We start from the raw sequence: 23206 nt of genomic DNA, 5'->3' as shown, positions 1-23206 counted from the left end.
TAAAAGTTTGGGGAGAGAATAGTCAGTGAGTAAATAATCATTTATTAAGCACCTACTGATGAGGTCACAAGACCTGAACCCCTAAAAAGAAAAGAGCATGTCTTTGAAAGCAACCCAGTCCCTGAATTTTCCCATATATTTCAGTAGCCCAGACCACTGGTGCCTTGGCCCAAGGCATCTGGTCCACCCCAGCCAACCTTGATTACTTAATTTACTTACTTGACATTCCTTAATCCCATCTAGACCACCCCAAGCTATTTACCATTCCTTAATCCCACCCAAATTTTCTCACAGTCTTTTTCTATATAAAAGTACCAATCTTCCCCCCATTAAATTGTGTAGACTCTTAAAATCTTGCCCGACCATTTGATGTATAATAAAACCTCACTATCCTGACCGAAAGAAGGCTTGAGTCTTTGAATTCTTTCGAGGCAGGCCTGTCCTGTACCCTTGCATTTTGGGGTTCCTAGTACCCCAAACTGCAACACTAATATGTGCTGGGCCCTGTGCTAGGTGACGGGGATACAAAAAAGAGGCAAAAGATAGTACCTTCCCTCGAGGAGTTTATAATCTAATGAGGGAAACAAAGCACAAACTATGTATAAGTTAAAAATCATTATTAAGAGATGGAAGGCAGTAGAATTAAGAGGGGTTGAGAAAAAAAGATAAAAGAAGGCATAGGGCCAATGCTTGGGGCAGATAGGCCAAGGATAATGGAGGAAAGAGTAAAAGCCGACCTCAACTCATTTCTCTTGTTTTCAATGATCTTTGGATTGGTAAAGGACAAAATGGAAATTGACTATTGATCTTTAATATAAGTTAGAAGACACAAAACTTCTGTTGATGAGTTCGAGCCACCAGATCCAAATGAACTTTGTCTCAGAGTCCTGAAAGAACTAACAGATGTGATTGTTGGGCCCCCACCAGTGATATATGAAAGACCATAGAAAAGGTAGAAGTGCCATAAGAATAGAGAAGGCTTACTATTGTCCTGATTTTCAAGAGAGAGAGGAAAAATGGAACCAAAAAATTGTATGCCAGTAAATTTGGCTTAGATTCCTGGTATAGTTCTAGATTATAATGTTAAAGGGATGGTCTGTGTATAGCTAGAAAAGAGCCAACATCCTCTACTGCCAAACTAGCTTCATCTTCTTTGGACAAGGGTAGTAGACTAGTATATGAGCAGAATATTGTATATAATTTTTGTAGATAGATTTCAGAATTTGACAAAATATTTCATACTAGTTATGTGGAAAACATGGAGCAATATGGACTAGATAATGATACAGGTAGGTGGATTTGAAACTGGTTGAATGACCAGTCCCAAAAAGTGACTGGTTAGATGTCAACTTAGAATGAGGTACCCAGTGGAAGGACCCAAGGATAACCCCTGTTTTGCCTCTTTATTAGTGCTTTAGATGGGGGCACTGATGCCATGTTTATCAAATTTGCAAATGACACAAAGTTCGGAGGACTCTAACAAGCTAGATAAGGGACAGAACCCAAAGAGATCTTAACAGGGCAGAATATCGGGTCAGATCTAAGATGATGCTTAATAAAGGAAAACTCTTATACTTGAGTTCAAAAGATCATCTTTACATGATGGGGAGGAGGAATATGGCTAGCTAGCTATATGAGGAATATGTTCTAGTTAGCTAGAACGTCTGAGAAAGAGCTGTGGGTTTTAACAGCCTGCAATCTTGATATAAGCCAAGAGAGCAATATGGCAGCAGCCCAAAATAAGTAATGAGATCTTACGTCTCATTAAGAGAGACATGGCTTTGAGGAATAGGGAGGTGATTGTCCCACTGGGCTCTGCCTGGTTAAGCCACATCTGGAGGATCGTGTTGCCTTCCTCCCCACTGAATTATAAGCTCCTCGAGGGTAAGAATTGTCTTTCTTTTTCATATCCTCAGTGCTTAACACAGAGCCTGGCACAAAGTAGAAACTTAATTAAGGTTTGTTTTTTTTTTTTGACTGACTGCCTGGGTTCAGTTCTAGGCATCACAGTTTGGGAAAGGTATTGATTAAGCTGGAGAGTGTCCAGAGGATAATCAGAATAGTGAAGTATCTTGAGTCAACATCATATTAGGCTTAGTTGGAAGAACTGGGGATATTCAAGCTGCTGAGTAAAACACTGGCAGGTATAGGAGAGCATTCACTGCCTTCAGGTATGTGAAGGGCTGTGTCCTGGTGGGGAGAGCCTTGGTGGTTTGGACCCTTGCTTGGACCCTGAGGGCAGAACCAGGAGCATTGCTTGGAAATTGCAAAAAAAAGTCAATTTGGGCTTGAGTTACAGGACCAATTTTCCAAAGGGTTGAGCTGTCCCAGAGTGGGGAGCACTGCCTCAAGAGCAGATAGGTACCCCTTTGTGAGAAACGTGGTTTTGGCGATCACTGGACTTCCTAGGCAGGGCCAAAGTCCTGAAGAAGAACCCTGTGATAATCCCTAGGGAAGGCTGTACAGACCACAGGACTCCCAGAGGAAGACCAAGTGGTAGCCATCCCTTAAATCTGTGGGGATCACAGGGCCTCCTAGGGGTCAGACCCTAAGGAAGACCCAAGTGATGGCCCCTTAGGATGGCAGTAAGATCACAAGGCTCCCGAGACAGGGCCAGAAGTCCCATGTGATGTCCCCTTAAGAAGGCCGTGCAGACCACAGGGTTCCCCAGGGGAAGCCGGAGTGGTAGCCCTCTTAACACCGCAGTGGGGATCACAGGACCCCCCAAGACAAGATCCAGGAGTAAGCCTGGTGAGCTTCCACTGCCTGTTGCTTCCCTTCACTTGACCTTAGGAAAATCCATGTGATTTGCCCATTCACACCCAAAGAATTCAGGACCAGAGTGGGCAGAGGAAGGCATTTTATTATGCTCCCCGGGAGAGCGGATGCAGTGCTTGCAGGAACACTCACACACTGATACAGCTGCAGGAGCAGGGGTAACCATTCCCTCCACTCCTGCTAGAGTCATGGTTAGTTTACAATCTTTATTTTTTACATAGTTTTCCTAGGTTATACAGTTTATATAAATAGGATAAGAAGGATACAGAAGCAAAAGTGAAGTTAACTAGATTTTTCTTGTCCTAGTTTAGGATTAAACTATATTCTTTTACTTCCCCTACTTTCCCTCTTTAACATATGCAAATGATGCAAATCAGTAGGCCTGGATTCTTGACCAAGACCAGACCCTAGATAAGCTTGAACAGGTTCAAGTGGGTTTGGCCTCTAATTCCCTAGACTGCCTTCTCAAAAAGTATGCACATGCGTACAAGCCTCTGACCTCTCACCTGACCGACTTTGAGGCCTGGTCTCTGCTAAAGCTGGGGTAGGGGAGGGCAGGGAAACACACCTTAGTTCTGTGGAAACAAAACTCCTCCTCCCATTTCTTACACCCTTCATTGGAGGTCTTCCAGCACAAACTAGCTGGGTCCATTGTAGGTCCAAGGGGTTCCTGCTCAGGCACAGGCCCCACTAGATGGTCTCGGAATTTTGAAGATTCTGAGATTCTTCAATTTTATGACTCTATGACCTTGGCCAAGTCTCTGCCCCTCTCTGGTTCCCAGTTTCCTCCTCTGGAATAGGGGTAAGGTTGGGTTCCATGATCTCTAAAGTTCTTCCCTTCTGAATGTCACTAACATTTAAAGCCCTCAATGTTGGAACATCTCAGCTCCTCTATTTGGTGTTCTAACATGCCGTTCTGATAGGGGATGACCCCAAGGCTGACTTTCTCTCACGGACACAAAAATGTGGTAGGAATGGTATTCCTTGGGAGGTGGAGAAAGGAAACCAGCAGCATCTGGGAGGAAGAGAGAGACAGACACAGTCCCCTACCCTAGTACACACACACACACACACACACACACACACACACACACACACACATACACACACACACACACACACACACACCGCTGATCAATCCTGATGCAATGAGAACTTTTTGTGCCTCGGGCAGAGAGGAGGAGGGAAGGGGGGGAGGGAGCAAAGACCACACCCAGGGAGCTGAGTCACCCTGGGATGTTTTGGTTTGAGGTAATGAAACCTTTCTTCTAAAAAAAATTTTCCATTCATGATTTAAACATCAGCAAAGGCTACTTTGCAAATATTTACATTTGACTTAATGAATTTCAGCCCATAAAATGCCCACAACAGCAACTCTTTTGCCTCTCTCTGGGAATCTCTATCAGCTTTCTTTGCTTAGCCCTCCCCTAATTCCTGTTGATTTTTCCCTTCTAGTTAGTAGGATGGAGTTTACTACCTCAGCTTTTTTCATGTTGAGTCATTACAAAAAGAACTTTCCAGATTTCTCTAAAAGCCCTCATGCTTATCAATCTTAATTGTGTTCCATTCCATGAAGGCATGGCCAATCTATTTCACCATCCCAGAACTGCTGTAGATTTCTGTTACCTTTTCCAGTGCTTCCTGATTCCAAACCACCCAGCTATAAATATCTTTGACCAGCTATAAATATCTTGGAATCAATGGCTCCTTCCCCCTCAGGGCGTATTCCCAACAGCAGAAGATTGGGTCAAAGTGTACAATTATTTTTGTAATTTTTGCATAGTGATGTCAAATCATTTTCCCTAGTTTTTGCAATTCTACCAGCAATGAATAAGTGTACCTGTTTCTATAACTTTACCAACTGAGTTTTGCTGCTTTCAATTATTTTTGCTTTTAAATATATTTATCTTGTATTTATTCTGTATACACTCATAGAAATACATTCACTACATTATTTAAAAAGTAGCACCAGGGATGAGAATGGGAGGAAGCTGAGGTGCTATCACTCCCAGTTATTAAGTTGAACACAACCTACACAAAATTAGCATTTGACAATCATAAAAAATATCAACTCAAGAAAGGGTTCATTATCTAATAGTATTTATTTCTTTGTATCTCCAGTACTTAGTATGGTGCCTGCTTAATAAATATTTATTGACTATTGACTAATAACTATATATGGGAAAATTGGTTAGCAATATGGCGGGAAATAAATTTAAGGTTACCTAAATCTCACACCACATACCAGAATGAATTTCCACTGTAACATATATTTTTAAATGGTTAAAAAAAGGATGTTTATTATATAATGTATGTCCATTGTGGAAGGGAGATAACTTTTATCTATTAAACAGTAACAGGACTAATAGAATGTAAGTTCTGAGGGCAGAGACTATTTCATTTTTAGCTTAGTAGTCCTAGGGCCTGGAACATAGAACTTAGAATTCTTTTGATTGGTGTGAGATGGTATCCAGTGTTATTTTAACTTTTGCCTCTTTGATTATCAGTGACACTGATCTTACTAAGACATTATTATCAATGCAAGTTTCCTGTGAGATAAATTCTAGGTTCTTATATTTTCATTACTTATCCTTTCGGTGTAGCCTTTGGACATCTTTAACAGTTCCTTATGGGGGAGAGGGAAGGGAGTTTTTACCTCCCCCAGCCTAGTTGATGTAATCACAGAAAGTCAGGGGCAGATAACAGACAAGGGGTTAATATGGTTTTTTAAAATGAGGTACAAAGACATGTCTAAAGATGTGAGAAAGTTTCCCTGATGAAATTGAAAGGGCTGTTGGCCATTGGCCATGCCCTTGGAGGCCTTTAAAAAATTAAGCCTGCCAGCCTTGGAGACAGTCGAGGCATAGTTTGAGGCTGGAGTCAACTTTGTCAGTGTTACCCAGGAGCCTCTACCAAAGGACAGTGGGGAGGAAGGGTTTTTGTCTTCCCAACCTCTGTCAACCATGACATCTTCCATAGCATCTAATGATACTACATATACCTATCAGTTTGTTTGCTCAGACAGCAAGCTTATAAGAAAGACAGTTGCTATGACTCATTGATTAGTAAATGGTAAATAATATGTAAATGTATGTAAATGTAAATAAATGGTAAATAAATTTCACACTACTGCAATACATACTATGAAATGTCTCGGAAAGTTAGGTTTTATGTGTTTGGACTCATCATGACAATAAATCAAACTTATTACTTTTTAATAAATTTATTAAAATGGGAGTGGGGAAAGGAGACACCACTAAGAGACACCATATCCCACAGGGAGAAGAGACACAGATACAGGAAGTCAGAGGTAAGAAGCATGAACATGACCTCCAGCAGGAAAGAAAAGAAGCAAATTGGGATTCCTGAGAGGGTTAGGTCCTCTAGAATCAAGAGGAACCCAAGGATCCCACTTAAGTGATCCAAACAGCACAAGTGCTAAGCCCAGGGGCATGAGGACACCATAAGAAGAGAAAGGATGTCAGGATCCTACAGTCCCAGAGACATAAGTCGACTTGGCTGCATTTTTCCTATGTGTATATCCCACTACTAGTGCATTCTGTTTGTTACCACTCTCCTCACGGACACTATATATTTGTATTGCAAGTGTACCCCAGGTTTATGAGAAAGAATGTTTTCTAGCAACTGTTCTACCGTACCATCTTAGTAATGCCTTTAGTCTGAGCTAATTATATCTACTGACTGACTGTTAAAAGTAAACACACCAGTGGGGACTCAGGAGTTACAAGTTTAGGAGCTGAGATGCACAGTGTGCCTTGAACCTGTGAGAGTACTCACCCTCCAGGGATCCCACCTGCAAACCTGTAAATACAGATGGCCAAACAGGAGTGGTATACTTGCATGTTTTAGATGTCCAATTTTAATGCAACACGTTTGCCATAAATATTTTCCTATCTTTTTTTCCCTTTCTATTTATCATAATGCTTTTATTAAACATTTTTTCCTTGTGTAATCAAACATATTTATTTTATCCCTGATTTCTTCTATTACTTGACAAATAAAAACTTATCTTCTTTTCACAATTGACATTTATTATGTCATAAACATCTTTTAAAACCATTTTTAGTGTATATTACAGTGGAAATTCATTCTCGTATATGGTGTGAGGTGCACCCCTAAATCTATTTCCCACTGTATTGCTAGCCAGTCTTCCCATATATAGCTATTGGTCAATAGTCAATAACATTTCTTAAGCAGGTACCATACTAAGTACTGGAGTTACAAAGAAATAAATACTATTGGATAACGAATCCTTTCTTGAGTTGATATTTCCCATGACTGTCAAACACTAACTTGTGTTGGTGTTTGATTCAACATCTGGGAGCAATATCACTTTAGCTTCCTCCCAGGCTCATCTCAGGGGCTCCTTCTTAAAGAAGCCTTTCCTGCCCCCCTCATCATCAGTATTCTCTCCCTTCCTTCAAATATTCTTCTTCTTATTTATCTACATAGCTGTTATTTCTCTTAGTAGGATATAAGGTCATTGAGATCAAAGACTAGTTTGTTTTTTGCTTCATCTTTGTATTCCCAGCGTTCAGCATAGGATCTTACACATAGTACATGCTTAATAAATGCTTCTTCAGTTGAATAAAGCGGGAAGAAGTCGAGGTGGGATGGATGTTCCTCGTAAGCTTATTGATTAAAGATTAAATTAAGCAAAAGCTTCCCAGAGGCAATCATGGTTGAAACTGGAAGAATACTTGGTGAAGGGATGTAGGGAAGGACTCTGTAGTGATTTGGAGCATAGGCCCACTTGAATTTCCAAGCCTCCGATCTCTTAATTTCTCTATTTTCTTGTTCAAAACCAGGTAGTTTTGATGATAACTACTTTGCCCTATGTTTTAAAGTCTGGGAATAGAAGTCCACCTTTTGCCCAATATGCCACTAATATTTTCCTCCCTTTGTTTTTCAATATAAATCCTATTGTGATTTTATCTGGCTCAACGAACCAACCTATTGGTATTTCAATTGATATTGTATTAAATATATATATTCATTGAAATCAGTCCTTTTTTCAATATTAATCCAACCCATCCGTGAACATGAACCCATGCATGTCCTGCTAGAGGTGTAGGTCTTCCTTTTATTTAGTCATTAATTTTTTATATTTTCTTTATGAAAGTTATGTGTATGTGTATTTAACACCAAATATTTAATGGGTTTTCTTATCATAAATGAGATTTATTTATGATGTCTTCTTTATTTCTAGGAAGTAACATGAGTCATCTTTGTGGTTAATCTTTTATGCTGCAAATTTGCTGAATTCCTATTTTCTCAAGTAACTTTTTGGTTGGCACTATTCAGTTTTCTAGGAATACAATCCTGTCACCTGCAAATAATATTTTGACCTCTTCCTTTCCAGCATTCATTTGTTGGATATCTTTTCCCCGTGTTTTTGCAATTGCTAGCATCTCGAACGCCATGTCAAATGGAAGTGGTGGGAGTGATCTGAGTCACTGTGTACCATTCATTCAACAAGCATTTGTTTTTATATTCTATTTTTCCAATTACATGTAAAAACAATTTTTGACATTCGTTTATTTTGTTTTCCAAATTCTCTCCCTCCCTGCCCCCTCCTTGAGAAGGCAAGTAATTTAGATTATGCACATGCCATCGTGCAAAACATTCCCATATTAGCCATGTTGCAAAAGAAAACACAGACCAAATAAATAAAGAAAGAATGTAAAAAAAGTCTTCTTCAATCTGCATTCAGATATGCATTCAGATTCCAACAGTTCTTTCTCTAGAGAGAGCATTTTTTCATCTTGAGTCCTTCAGAATCATCTCGGATCATTGTGCTGCTGAGAATAGCTAAGTCATTCACATCAACAAGCATTGATTAAGCCCTCATAGTGTGCCAGGCACTAGGGTTAAGAGAGACAAAAATGAAATAGACCCTGCCCTCAAGAGTTTACATTCTATTGGAAGGAAACAATGTATAAACAGATATAAGAAGATTGAGGTTTTTTGCTAGCCAAAATGAAGGACAAAAGCTGTTAGTCTTTGGTCCCAAAAGATACTCATAGTAAAAAGAGGAATGAGGACTTGGGTAGAGGACAACGGCCTGACCTCCTTGGCTCACCTTTTGTTCTGGCTAAAATTCATTCACACGCTAACGAGGACCTTGGAAATATCTAAGAGTATCTAACCCAAAGTCAGACGGCTACCTGTAATATCAGAGGATTTTCATCTTCACCCAAACATAATTCTTCTCCATAACTTGACTAGTGTGTAAATTAATTCAATGCGAAGTTATACGTGGAAGTTATATGGGATTCCATGCCATCTTGGGGAGGGAGGGGGGAGGGAAGGAAGAAAATCTGGAACTCAAAATTATGTAGAACCGAGTGTTATAAACTAAAACTAAAAATAATAATAATAATAAAAATAAAAAAGGCTTCATCTTGGGTTAGCCACTTTTTTGTTAGCTGTCATGCCTATGACAAAAAAAGAACAAACAAAAAAGCTTCCAGCCCTCATCAGAGAGAAGTTACAATCACTATACCCTAGCAGACTGAGACAAAGATGGCTTGGCTGGCCCTAGAGATGAGTCTAGAAGAGGGAAACAGGGAGTCATGCCCAACAGAGACGACATGGCCAGCTACTAGAACACACAGCACTCACCACAGGACCAGCAAGGGCCAGTGGAGACTAAGTACCCAGCCGTCACCAGGAGATCAGCAAACTATAGGAGCAATGAGCCCAGAGAGACAGGGAACAGAAGCATCAGGGGTAGGAGTTGTCATGGTCACATGTATTTCCAATATGCATGCCTTTTATGTGTGTTCCTACATGTGCTCGATTTCCTCTCTCTCAATGGTGTATGAATTTGTGGGAAAAGATATTCTCAATTTATAAAGGAATCACTGTTCATTTTCTTTCTGTGCTATTTCCTCAAATGTTTTTGCTTTGAATTAATGGTATTATCTGGCTGGAGAAACAGTAGACATCTCAGTAAGGGCTCATGACCTGTGATTTTGAATACATGTGCTTCCACAGAGTACTTTGAGCCTGAATTTGTTAGCTTATGTGAGAGGTGCTACACAGAACATTTTGAATACGTTCAAGGTAAATACCGGGCCATTTCCAATGGGGAGAGAACTAGCAACTGGTGCAGGAGAGGGGATGAAGAGTGATCTCATTTCAGAGGTGGCCTCTGAGCTGAACCTGGAAGGAAGCTAAGGGTTTTACCCGGCAGAGGTGAGAAGGAAGAACCTTGCAGGTGAGGGGGGCAGCCTGTGCAAAGTGATGGACATGAGAGGCAGACCCTTATATACATAGAACAGCAAGTTGGCTGGAATTTAGTGTGTAAAAGGCAACAGAGGGGAGGGCTATCATGGGCATGGAATTAACAAGGACTTTGCAACTAAATGGACATGAGGGTTGAGGGAGAGAGAAGAGTCTCCATCCGGACTCTCAGGTTTTGAATCTAGTAGCTAGATATGGTGATGTGGCTCAACAAGAAAAGAGAAATTGAAATGTGGGGAAGTGGGAATGCTTTTGATCATCTGCCCTTTTATATCCTGTTTGCTCCTGATTTTAAGAGAAAAATCCCTCTGATCATAATCTTTTGACTCGTTTTATGATGAAAGCCTGGAAATCTAATGACATCACTTTAGCTATCTCTCTAAGGGTGTTTCCCTAACGCCATCCCCTGCAATGGCAGTTTCTCCTCAGGGATCTAGGGATAACTCTGAGGGGGTGGGGTGATTTTCTAATGCTGTTGCTTATGAGTCTCCACCAGTGTGTTCACTGATTATTAAATGCATATCAATTAGGCAGCCAGAATTAATTGGCTTTTAGTTAGAAGTATTTACTAAGGTGGCATATAAAAAGAGTTGGTACAAAAAGGCCCCCCCCCAAAGTCTGGGACACACCTTCCTACAAATACATACAGAGTCTAAGGGAAAGGGGGCTCGAGCTTAGAAAGCAGACAGGTCCAAGGGATTAATTATCACAGCTCCTGGCTGGTAGAAAGAACTTTTCTTCCTTCCTAGAGTCCTCATGAAATTCCCCCTGAGAGGTGCATAGCTATTGTGAGTCTAGAAGGCTTGAGCCTTTGTACAAAGGCTTGAAAGCTGCAATTCTCTCTACCCCAAAGAAGTTATACTCTCTGAAGCTGCCATTCTTTGAGGTGTCTGGTTCAGGGATGGGGAACCTGTGGGCCACAGGTGGCCCTCTAGGTCCTCAAGTGCAGTCCTTTGACTGAATCCAAACTTCACAGAACAAATCCCCTTCATAAAAGGATTTGTTCTGTAAAGCTTGGACTAAAGCTAGACTCCAGTTGTTCTTCCGCCAGCCTCTGGCTGAATACGTTGTTTGTCTCTCCAATGACATGATCATGGAGGGAGGGGGCACAGATTGTGACCCTCCCTCTGGGCTCACTATCCACCCCCACTCTTTTGCTGCTCTCTGGTATGACACAAAATATCTGTCTTCTCAAAGCTTCCTTTCCCCAAGTGACTTGGGTGTGCAATTAAGATTAGTTAAGTTCGGATTCACATCTGCAATATGACACACTCCCAATGGAATAATGCTTTTATTAAAAGACAGGGAATGTTATATTGGATTTACAACAACAGTAATTAACAATTCCTAATAACACAACTAATAACAGCAAAAGCGACCAAGACAACAGATAATAACAACATAAGTGCATTACCTTTCGGGGGAACTCCTACATCTGATCCTTCAAAGCCAGGAAATCCTGGGGTACAGCTCAATCAGGGTCCTGAATGGGAAAGTCCCAGGCACAGTGTCCTCTCCATAGATGAGATTTCAATGTGACTCACCCACGTGTAGACTTAAATAGGGCCTTGAACAAGAAAACTTACTGCCAATCACTCCGAATGTTCTCATTGAGAGGGGAACCAATCCTTACAATGGGATTTCGTGAGATATTGTTCTTGGGGGCTGGCTAGGCTCCCAGAATGGCAGTTTCCCCAAATGTTTAACCTCAAGAATGTTTACTGTCCTTTGTTCAAGGCTCATCACGTCTCCAAGTGGGAGAGTCCGAAGGTTGGTCATTCTTTGCCTATCTCCAGGTAGGAGAGTCCCGAGGTTTATGCAGAGGATGTGCAAGGCCTAGACTGTAAATATTAATAATGACTTAATCATTCATTGGGGAAGCCTCCTTGGCTGATTCATAGACTCAGAGTTCCCGGCTTGTTCTTTCAACAAATCCCAACACATTTGATCACCTGATTTCATCTAATGGCCCAATGTACTTCACACTTTCCTAACTTAATTAACTAGGATGCTTGGCACCTAATTCGTGCCTTTGGTTGATTGAGGCAGTAGAGGTGCCTAGGACTGGTTTCCATATTCGATTTCAAAGAGATGTTATCATCTGGTAAAGGCATCTGGTTAGTTATGTTAATTGGGGTTAGGAGTGAGAAGCACTCCCTCTTAAATGATCACATAGAGGGCTAGATTGTCTTTTTTCTCATACATGCACAAGGTCATAGGCTTAGAGCTAGAAGAGACCATATGTAGAAGTCACTTCATCTGACCTCCTGATTTCACAGATGGGGAGATGAGGGCCCAGAAAAGGGAAGCAGCTCAACTAAATTTAGTAAGCTGAAATGTTGCATTATCTCGATAGTCTTTCTGATAATGTATATCTGGCACAAATCCTGCGTGGTCATGATGAATATATGTTGAAATGTATTGTTGGGTTCTACCAGATAACGTTTCCTTGAACACTTTAAATCTGCATTCATTGGGGAAATTTGTCTATAATTTTCTTAGTATTCCATTTACCAGGTTTTAAAATCTAGACCATATTTGCACATAGAAGGTAATGATAACATCCCCCCCAAGTCTTTGCTTAGAGATGTACGATGAAGAAGAACTTCCCATTTCCTCAGGCAGTGCATCCTACTTGGGATTTAGGGGGTTTGAATTCTTAAGAACTTTTTTCCTTATGTTAAGACAACTACGTGACACGGTGGATAGAGAGCTGGAGGACCTGAGTTCAAATCCAGCTTCAGATATTTACTAGTTGTGTGACCTTGGGCAAGTTATTTAACCTCTATCTGCCTCAGTTTCTTCATCTGAAAAATGGAGTGATAATAGCACCTATCTCTCAGGATTATTGTGAGGATAAAATGAAATAAAGTCTTTTGAAAACCTTAAAACACTGTATACATGCTGTTCTTGAGTTGTTTCAATTGTGTCTGACTCTCCGTGACCCCATTTGTGGTTTTCTTGGCAGAGATACTGCAGTGGCTTACCATTTCCTTCTCCAGCTCATCTGACAGATGAGGAAACTGAGGCAAACAGGGTGAAGTGACTTGCCCAGGGTCACACAGCCAGTTAAGTGTCTGAGGCTAGATTTGAACTCAGGTCCTCCTGACTCCAGGGCTGGCGATCTATCCACTGAGCCCCCTAGCTGTCCCTGTATAAATGCTCCCATTGTGCAACTTTTACCGGTTGATCCTAGTTTTGTACTTTGGCATCAAGAGTCTTTCCAATACTCATGTCCCCCTCTTCCCCAAGTCTTCTCTGATACACTTGTCATTTATTGTGCTGTGTCAAGTGAGATGTAGCCCATTTTTTTACCAAAACTGCTATTTAATTTTTCCTACTGTTTCCTATTTTGTAACCTTAGATACTGAACACTGAGCTACTGCACGCATAGGTGCCTAATAAATGCTCATTTAAAGCAGTGAGATTCAGTAGGAGGACAAACCAGTTCCTTTGTACTAGCTCCTCCAGGTGTAAGCCCCCTCACATGTGTTTGCTGTGTGTGTGTTTTCTTCCACAAAGGAGCCCTGACCATATGAGTTTCCCACATTTATGCCTCTCCACATGTTCCCTACACATGTCCACTCTTTCCCCTGATGTATTTGTGTGAGATTATGCACCAAATTTATGGGGAAAATGCTTATTTCTACTCTTCTTACTATTTCATTAAATGCCTTTGCTTTGAACTAATTGTGTCCTCTGGATGATTAGTAAAGTAGATACATCAGTGGGGGCTCACAATCTATATTTGAGTGGACTCACAGAGTACCTGGAGTACGTGGAGCAGCCATCTCCAGGGCCTTTGTGTGTGAGTTAAGAGAGGTGAGCCTAGGTGCTACATGGTCAATTTTTGGCTTTCTACTGGCTTTGAAAATATTAATTTATCCAATTTCCAGTAGTTTTAAGCTACAAACTCAATTCATTACTCTTCTCTTTTCTGCATTCATTAGCCTTCAGGAAGATAAATTTGCCTCCGAGAATTGCTGGGACTGCATCCCATATATTTTAACATGTTGCAATGATGCTGTCATTATCTTTAATGTAACTTTTGATTAGTTCTGTAATTTGGTATAAAAGCTTTTGGTCTTTGCCGAGATGATTCCACAAATTAGAACTGAGTTTCCATCTGGACCAGCTTATTTCACTTTGCTGTTTGCTATTTTATTGAATCATTATAAATGTAGTGTTTAAAATTTTCGTATTTCTGAATATCTCTCTAACTTAAAGGTTAAAGATCTGTGAATATTTTTTTATATTTTGATAACTACATTTCAGTATAATTGGTTTCCTTTGTAATTCTATGTATTTTATTTTATGCATTTAAGAATATGATTCCAAGTAGGGGTTCATAGGCTTCAGCAGACTGGTGGCCCAAGGGGCCAGGACACACAAAAAGGTTAAGAATCTGTGACCTAACTGCCTTTGACCCACCTGCAGTGGGGTGAGGAGTGGTCATGACGGAGCTCCACATTCCCAGGAGACTAACAAGTTCTCGCTTTGTGTGGGAGTTGAGGCGGCTGACTGATGGAAGCCACCCTCACCAGCTTCTCATCTTTGCCCAGGGCTGGATCAGGCTTCCTTGGTTTGGGTAAATGGTCTCACTTCTCTTCTGCCTATCCATGCCTTCCAGACAAGAGAAAATGGGGAGGGTAGAGGGACCATGGTCACACAATTCAGTTCAATTCCATAAAACCAGTACTTAAGTGCCCCTTGGGCACTGGGCTAGGTACTGGACATACAAAGACAAAAATGAGACTTATCCTTCCCTCAACGAGTTTACATTATACAAAGGGAACAACATGGAAGTATCACCCACATAGAAAATATATAGAGCTTGAGAGAATTTGTCTTGCCCTCTGGTCACTGTGGATTTGTAGCCACACCTGGCCTGCCCAGGGCCACCCAGGGACTCTGGCTACACACAGTCGAGATTCGCTTCTGGCGTCCCAACCCCAAAGGGTCAGGATCTCCCTTTGGCTCATTGCCCACACCCAGGAGAGTCAGAATAAAGCTTTAGAAAGCTTACAGAGGTCTTAGGCTGGTCTCCCTAAATGTGGGTAATGGAATGCCCTCCCTCAGTGGTATTCAATGGGCAATCAATTAATCACAATTTATTATTATTAAGGGCCAGGCACTGTGCTAAGCGGTAGGGATACAAAAGGAGGCAAAATCCAGTCCCTGCCCTCAAGGAGTTCACAATCTAAGGGGGGAGATAATATGCAAACAACGATTTACAAAGCAAGCTCTATACAGGATCAATGGGAAATGATTAAAAGAAGGAAGGCAGTGGAATTAAGAGGGGCTGGGAAAGGCTGGAGGTTGGATTTTAATTGGAACTCAAAGGAAGCCAGGGAGGTCAGTAATAGGAGAAGATGAGGCAGAGCATTCCAAGAACGAGGGACACTGGAGAAAAAGCCCAGAGCTGGAGAGATGGAGGGTCGTGTTGGTGGAACTGCCAGGATGTCAGTGCCACTGGATCAGAAAGGACATGTCACGGGGAAGGTGTAAGAAGACAGGAAAAGTAGGAAGGGGCTACGTTACAAAAGGCTTTGAATGCCAGACAGAGCTTTCTGTATTTGACTCTGAAGGCAACAGGGCCTGCGTGACGTGGTCACACCTGCATTTTAGGAAAATCATTTTGATCGCTGAATGGAGGATGGACTGGAGTTGGGAGATATTGGAGGCAGGCAGCCACACCTCGCTCTGCCCCCCGCCCCCAGCATCTAGTGCAATGGTCCAGGCATGAGATCACCAGAGCAATGTCAGAGGAGAGAAAAGAGCATATCACGAAGTATTGCCAAGGTGAAATCAATAGGCCCTGGAAGCAGAGGGGTCATGGTGGGGGGGTGGGGGCGGTAAGAGTGAGAAGTCCAGGATGACTTCCAGGTAGGGAGCTGGAGGGACTGGGAGGAGGGGGCTGCCCTCCGAAGTAATAGGGGAGGTGGGAGGTGGGAGGTGGGGAGGGTATGGGGGAAAGATGATGAGTTCTGTTTGAGACATGTTGAGTTTAATATGTCTACTGGACATCCAGTTCACAATGTTGGAAAGACAGTTGGAGATGCAAGGTTGGAGGTCAGCAGGGAGATTGGGACAGAATAGGGAAGTCTGGGAATCGTCAGCATAGAGATGGTCATTAAATCCATGGCTGCTGATGACATTGCCAAGTGAAGTAGTACAGAGAGAGGAGAGAAGAGGGCTGTGAGGGACATCTATGGATGGAGGCTGTGACCTAGAGGAGGATCCAGCAACAGAGAAAAAAAAGAGTGGTCAGAAAGGTGGGAGGAGAACCAGGAGAGAGAGAGAGACAGACAGAGAGACACAGAGACAGAAAGACAGAGACAGGGAGAGACACAGAGACAGAGAGACAGAGACAGAGAGACACAGAGACAGAGAGAGGCGGGGTGGGGGGCAGGGGGAGAGAGGGCAGTGAAAACCTCGAGAGAAGGGAATTATCAAGGAGGAGAAAGTGATCAACAGTGTTCAAGCCTGCCGAGAGGTCAAGCTGAGCGAGGATGGAGGAAAGGCCATTGGATTTGGCAGCCGAGAGATCACTGGTAACTTTGGAGAGAACAGTGCTGGTGGAATGATGGGGTGGGAAGCCAGATTGTAAGGGGTTAAAGAAGCGTGAGGAGAGAACGTGGGGGCCCCTACTGTAGGGTATTTCAAGGTATCAGGTACAGGGCAGCCTTTATTCCACCCAACACTGAGAATGCCTCAGACACAAAGGACCAGCAGGCAGGCACGAACAAATTCAGAAACATGAGATCCTCCAATCTCCCACTAGACTCCTACCCCCCACCACCACCTTACACACACTCTGAAGCCAAAGGTCCTTTGTGGGACAGCTGAACAAATAGTTCCCATTCATCCTGAACCTGCCACTCACAGTGCCCATCACAGCAACTCCCAAGAATGTCACGGAGGGCTGGCAAAGTCCCGACCTCCTGGCCCCTCCTGGCCCCTCATATCATGGCTTTAATCCTTGAGCTGCAGGTTGATCTTCCCTTCCCCCACCCAAGGAAAATTCACTTTTCCTGGGAAAAGCATGCATTTATGGAAATGTTCTCACACTCCATAGTTAGTGCCTAACTCCTGAACCCAGAACCTTGTGAACTCAGGGTAATGGAGGAATTGGCCAGGGAAGTATGCTCAGATTTGAATGCCCTTTGAATGCCCAAATATGCCCTTCCTGGTGGATCATATGGTACATACACAATATTCTCTGCTTGCTGCTAAGTTAACACAGAACTTTCAAAGTTAGTTCATAATAACCTAGAGTTGGTACAATGAGATGATAAAAAGTCTGGTTGGCTGAGGGGCCAGAAGGACGGATGGATGCTTTAGAGGAAGCTAAGTGGGAATTTACGAAGAGTTCAGTCACAACAGTATTCCATTACGTGCATATACCACAGCTTGTTTAGCCATGGAGTATGAATATAATGGAATGCTACTGTGCTGTAAGAAATGAGGAGCAGAAAGACTTCATAATAACCTACAAAGACGTACATGATCTGATGCTGAGGGGAGCAGAACCAGGAGATCATTGTACACAAATACAGACACATGGTATCTGTGATGACTAACTTTGATAGACTTGGCTCTTCTCAGCAATGCAAGGTTCTAAGACAGCTCCAAAGGACTCATGATGGAAAGAGCTATCCATATCCAGAGAAAGAACTATGGAGTCTGAATGCAGATTGAAGCAAACTATTTGCTCTCTCTTTTTAAAAAAATTTGCTTCTTCTTTCTCATGGTTCATTCCACTGGTTATAATTCTTCTTTACAACTTGAAAATAGGTTTAATGTGAAGGTATGTAGAACCTATATTGGATTACATGCCATCCTGGGGGGGAAAAGGAGGGGGAGAAAACTTGGAACTCAAAAACTTGTGGAACTAAGTGATGTAAACTAAAAATAAAAAATAAATGTTTTAAAAAGTTCAATCAGATAATCCCTTTATCCTGATGGTTTTCAAGTGAGTTGCAGGGTTGGGGAGGAGCAGCAGAAAACTACATTCCCTCACTTGGCTGCCATGTGTCCATGAATACATGGTGCTTATAGATCTTTTGTGTTAGTCTTTCTTGATCTTAGGTGAATAAGTGTCTTGAGGTAGAAGTGCCAGAGCAATAGGTGAGACCAGGAGATCCATCAAAGCCATCCGAGGAACCTCCCACCAGCAACTGGACTTGGTGTCCACAGCAGCTGAGTCTCTCTGGTGAGAAAACAGAACAAAAACCAATGAATCTGCCTAACCCAGCCCAGTTGTGGAGTAACCTGTCAGCTGAGACAGAGTGCCCAGCAAGGTGCCAACCCAGCTGAGCTCTTGCTTATATACACGTTTGTATGTATCTCCCCCATCAGACTGGGGGAGCTCCTTGAGGGCAAGGACCATCTATTGCCTTTCTTTGTATCCCCAAAGCTTAGCATAGTGCCTGGCCTTTAATAAATGCTTATTGATTGACTTACTGAGCAAAGATGTAACTCATTGATCACCAACAATGAGCCCCAAAGTAAGAACGATGGAGAGTCCAAGAAGGGAGAAAAAGATTCCCCGGGCTAGGAGTTAGGAGGCATTCCTCCTCCTAATTGGACCCCTGCCTGAGGGTCTCATCACTTTTGTGCTCTCCCTCGAGACCAAGTGCAGAGGGGAGAAGGCACCCCCAGACTGGGGAAGATTTTTGTAACTTCCAACCTTCCTACATCTTCTCAGTAAACATCCTTTTTAGTTGATTGATATTGGGGAGTATGTAAGATGGAGATTCATGGGTGATAGCACTGGAGACCCTACCCCCTCAGGGTTGCCCCTAAGACTCCGAAGGGGAAAGTAGTCCTCCCTCTAGGAGAGTCTATGTTGCTGGTTCAGAGTGCGCAGGGAATATGGCCGCAGAAAGTGGCTACATCAGATCTACGCATGAAGAAACTCCTAAGACTGCAAACATCTGTTCTCTAGATCACTAGTCTCTGACTTTTACTCACAAAAGGAAAAGGAACAGCATAAAAAGGAATTAAGGAAGTGTAGGGCCAGAACCGTGCCCCTTAAGGGCACCTGGGCCAATGAAGGCCATTCACCATGTGCTTCTCCTACAAGTTTGGGGCAGGGATGGGGAAATCCCCTTCCCTCCCCGGTCTTGCTACACAGTAGTATAGAAATCCTAGTCCAGGGGCTAGAAGGGGAGGAAAAAAGATGACACCTAAGGGGTAAGCCATTTTACAGATTGATCTTACAGATGGTGACTGTGATGATGATGGAGAGGGTAGCTCTTCTGCTGAATCCATCCTCCTGAGTGTCAGCCAACCAATCAGTTATCAGAAAGCTCAGCCAAAAACCTAGGAAGGAGAGGCCCTTTGGGGAAAAAAAAATCTGTGTCTCATAATCCCACCAAGTTGGCTGGGAGATGGGGAGGTGGGGAACTCACCAAGTTGATCGGTGGCTTCCCTCACCACCACCATTACAAGTTATTTATTGTTTATCCCTGGGCCCAGAGAAATAATTCACAGAAGGAGCCTGGCCAAGCAGCGGCTGACAATCTCTCCATGTGAAATTCATTATGCATCATCCCGCACTGTGGTCAGAAGCCATGCTCTATGACAGAAGCATGCTATCTGCACACTTCCTGTGTGGGAGCCTCTGAAATCATGGCTGCTCATTGGATTGCTCAGAGCCCCCTACTCTTGCCAAGTGGCCTTCTTCAGATTGCCGGTGTCATTGTGGAAATTGGTCTCCTGGTTCTGCCTACTTTGGCATGCCCTGCATCAGTTCGGGGGGGACGTCTTCCCACTCTCTTCATTTGGTCATTTCTTATGGTGAAATAATTGCTCACGACATTCATCTACCATGTTTATTTAGCCATTTCCCAATGGGTGACTACCCACTACAAAAGAGCTGCTCTAAATAGTTTTGTCCCTCTGGTTCCTTTCCTCTTTCTTTGATCTCTTTGGGGTATGAGCCTAGTAGTGGTGGTATCACTGAGTCAAAGGGTATAGTATATTTCCAAATCGCTTTCCAGAATGAACAAAGCACTTCACATCCATTATCTCATCTGATTCTCGCAACAACCTTGTAAGGGAAATGCTATTATAAAAATTATCCCCACTTTTCAAATGAGAAAGCTGAGGCAGGAAGAAGTTAAGTAATTCACCCAGGATCACAAAACCAATAAGTATCTCAAGTAGGGTTTGAACTCAGGACTTCTTGAATCCTGTGTTCTGTGCTAAGAGCCAACTAGATGCTGGCCTAATCCGTAGCCTCACCAACACACCCCTTTAGGTACCTATTACCAAATAAGATTGACTGATTTTTTTTTTATATAAAACAAGGTAGCGGGTCAGCTAGGTGGTGCAGTGAGTAGAGCACCGGCCCTGGAGTCAGGAGGACCTGAGTTCAAATCCGGCCTCAGATGCTTGACACACGTACTAGCTGTGTGACCTTGGGCAAGTCACTTAGCCCCAATTGCCCTGCCAAAAAAACCAAACAAAATAAAAAAAGAAGACCGGGAAAGTATGAGTGTGTATAGGGTAGGGAGGGGGAGGGCAGATTACGAAGGACTCTAAACTCCAGAGGATTTTATGTTTGATCCTGGAGATGACAGGGAACCCCTGGAGTTTGCTGTAGCTTAGAATGAAATGAATTCATAAATTTGTCTCTGGCACACTTGTGCCCAAAGTACATTGCACAAACAGCACTTTGTACCCTTCCAAGACAGAAATAGCCATCAGCAGGGAAATACGTGGAAAGGCGCAGACATTGGACCAGGAAGAAGCTTCTAGACCCCGGCAGTGACCCAGAGGACCAAGGGAAGCCAGGTGTGCCAAGAGATGCTCCCATCCTGGAGCAGAGACAGAGACCATGAAAAGGAACCTCTAGCTGGGTTAGCAAACAGGGTAACAGATTTTCCTGTTAGTCCATGAGTCGGAAACTGGGAACAAATGCTTCTCCCCCATTCTTCTTCCACAATCCTGGGAGGAAGGGCCCAAGGAGTCTGTCTAGCTGCCCTGGACATGCTGGGAGAACAATAGGGAAGAGGGAGAGGAGATGTCTGGGAGGGAACGTCTGCAGACAGGAGCATTTAGCCTGGTTTTCTTTATGCTATCTCAGTGCATTGTTGCTGATTAAACATTTCAATCATGCCTGACTCTTTGGGACCCCATTTGGGGTTTGTTTCACCCCACTTGGGATTTTCTTGGCAAAGGTATTGGAGTGGTTTGCCATTTCCTTCTGCAGCTCATAAATCGAGCTCAACAGGGTTAAGGGACTTGCCCAGGACCACACAGCTTGCATTAAGTGTCTAAGGCCAGATTTGAACTCAGGTCTTCCTGATTCCAAGCCCAGTGTTCTTATCCACTGTGCCACCTAGCTGCCCTATTTAAAAAAAAATCAATTTGTTCCTGTTCAGTTGTGTCTGACCTTCCATGATCCCATCTGGGATTTTCTTGGCAAAGATACTACAGTAGTTTGCCATTTCCTTCTCCAGCTCATTTTACAGATGAGAAAACTGAGGCAAACAGAGTAAAGTAACTTATCCAGGGTCCCACAGCTAGTGTCTGAGGTCAGATTTGAACTCAGGTCTTTCTCACTACAGGCCCAGGGCTCTATCCACCGTACCAACTAGCTGCCCTTTAATTAAACCCTAATTAGGTTGTGCACCAGGAGAATTTTATTTAAGGCCAACATTTATTGATTGAGTATTCACACAATCTTAATGGACATTTTTATCTGTCAAACCAAAGTTTTGTTGTTTTAACAACAAAACTAGACTGATTTTTTTCAATGAACAACTCAGCTTTATCTTAAAAATATAAATTTTAAAAATGAGGTACAGAATTACTGTGCCCATGGAGATCATAGGCTGCTAAGTCTCTGAATTTATGAATTCAGTGAGTAGCGAAAGAAGTAATATAGCAAGGGGGCTCCAACCACCTATTCAATCAACAGGGTGTTATGGACTACCTCCCAGGAATCCAGTAGTGTACTAGGGACTGGGGATACATGAAAATAATGGTATCTGTCCTCAAGAGGCTTACATTCTATCCAGGCCAGCAGATTTCATATCTCAAGATTGGGAGCAAATTCCATTTTCTCCCTCTGATTAAGTTTGAACCTAGTCAGCAAGCTGTTACCAAATGTAAGCATCCCTGAAACAGGCTGGTGCACAGGGACCAACCTAGACAGATTTCTTCTGAATGATCGCCCTCTCGTGGCCAATAGAGAAACTGCAGGCCCTAGGAAAGGGCTCTCTCCCACATGGGTGGAGAAAGTAGTTTGCAAGGCTGGTGGCTCCGGCATAGCACCACCTGGTGGGATAATTTAGATATTGCAGTTCTTTCTATTAGAAATAATAGCTAGCTTTAAAATTTGTAAAACAGTAACAGTTAACATTTATACAGCGCTTACTGTGTGGCAGGCACTGTGCTAAGCGATTTAAAGTTATAGTTATCATTTGATCCTTGCAACAATCCTAGGGGGTATCAGCCTCCTTTTTTCAAATAAGGAAACTGAGGCAGAGGTTAAGCGACTTGCCCAAAGTCACACAGCTAATAAATGTCCAAGGCCAGAGTTGAACTCATGTCTTCCTGACTCCAAGTCCAGCATTCCATTCACTTCACCATCTAGCTGCCAGTCACACTCTAAGGAAGGCAATACTCAGGTCACACAAACCAAGGGTCCTACTGTATGGACACATAAATACAAACTAATTTGAAAAGGATGGAGGAAAAGATCAGAAACAACTGCAGGTGTCAGGAAAGATTTCCTAAAGGAGATGGCACTTGAGCTTTGGAGGTAGTTTTTATTTTTTGTTAAGCCATTTTTCAATCATGCCCAACTCTTCATGACCCCACTTGGAGTTTTCTTGGCAAATATACTAGAGTGGTTTGCCAGTTTCTTCTCTGTCTCTTTTTACAGAAGAGGAAACTGAGGCAGACAGGGTTAAGTGACTTGTTCAGGATCGCACAGCTAGTGTCTGAGGCTGGATTTGAACTCAGGAAGATGAGTCTTCCTGACTCCAGGCCCACTTTATCTGCTACAGTGCCACCTAGTGGCCTTGAAGGAAGGTAGAGATTCCAAAAGGTAGCACCAAGGACAGAAGGCACACCAGCTGTAAGGGACAGCCAATGCAAAGGCATGAAAAGAGATGGAATGGAAACTTTCCAGGTAGGTTGG

General features: G+C 42.8%; 1 pseudogene; it reads left to right on the top strand.

Moving 5' to 3' along the window:
* The window catches only part of LOC118850585, a 45505-nt pseudogene that overhangs the window by 9803 nt on the left and 12496 nt on the right, over window positions 1-23206 (top strand).

The sequence above is a fragment of the Trichosurus vulpecula genome, chromosome 1 (assembly GCF_011100635.1).
Source record: "Trichosurus vulpecula isolate mTriVul1 chromosome 1, mTriVul1.pri, whole genome shotgun sequence".
In the NCBI taxonomy this organism is placed as follows: Eukaryota; Metazoa; Chordata; class Mammalia; order Diprotodontia; family Phalangeridae; genus Trichosurus; species Trichosurus vulpecula.
The sequence above is the reverse complement of the archived record's forward strand: the minus strand, read 5'-3'. Positions and strand labels throughout refer to the sequence as shown.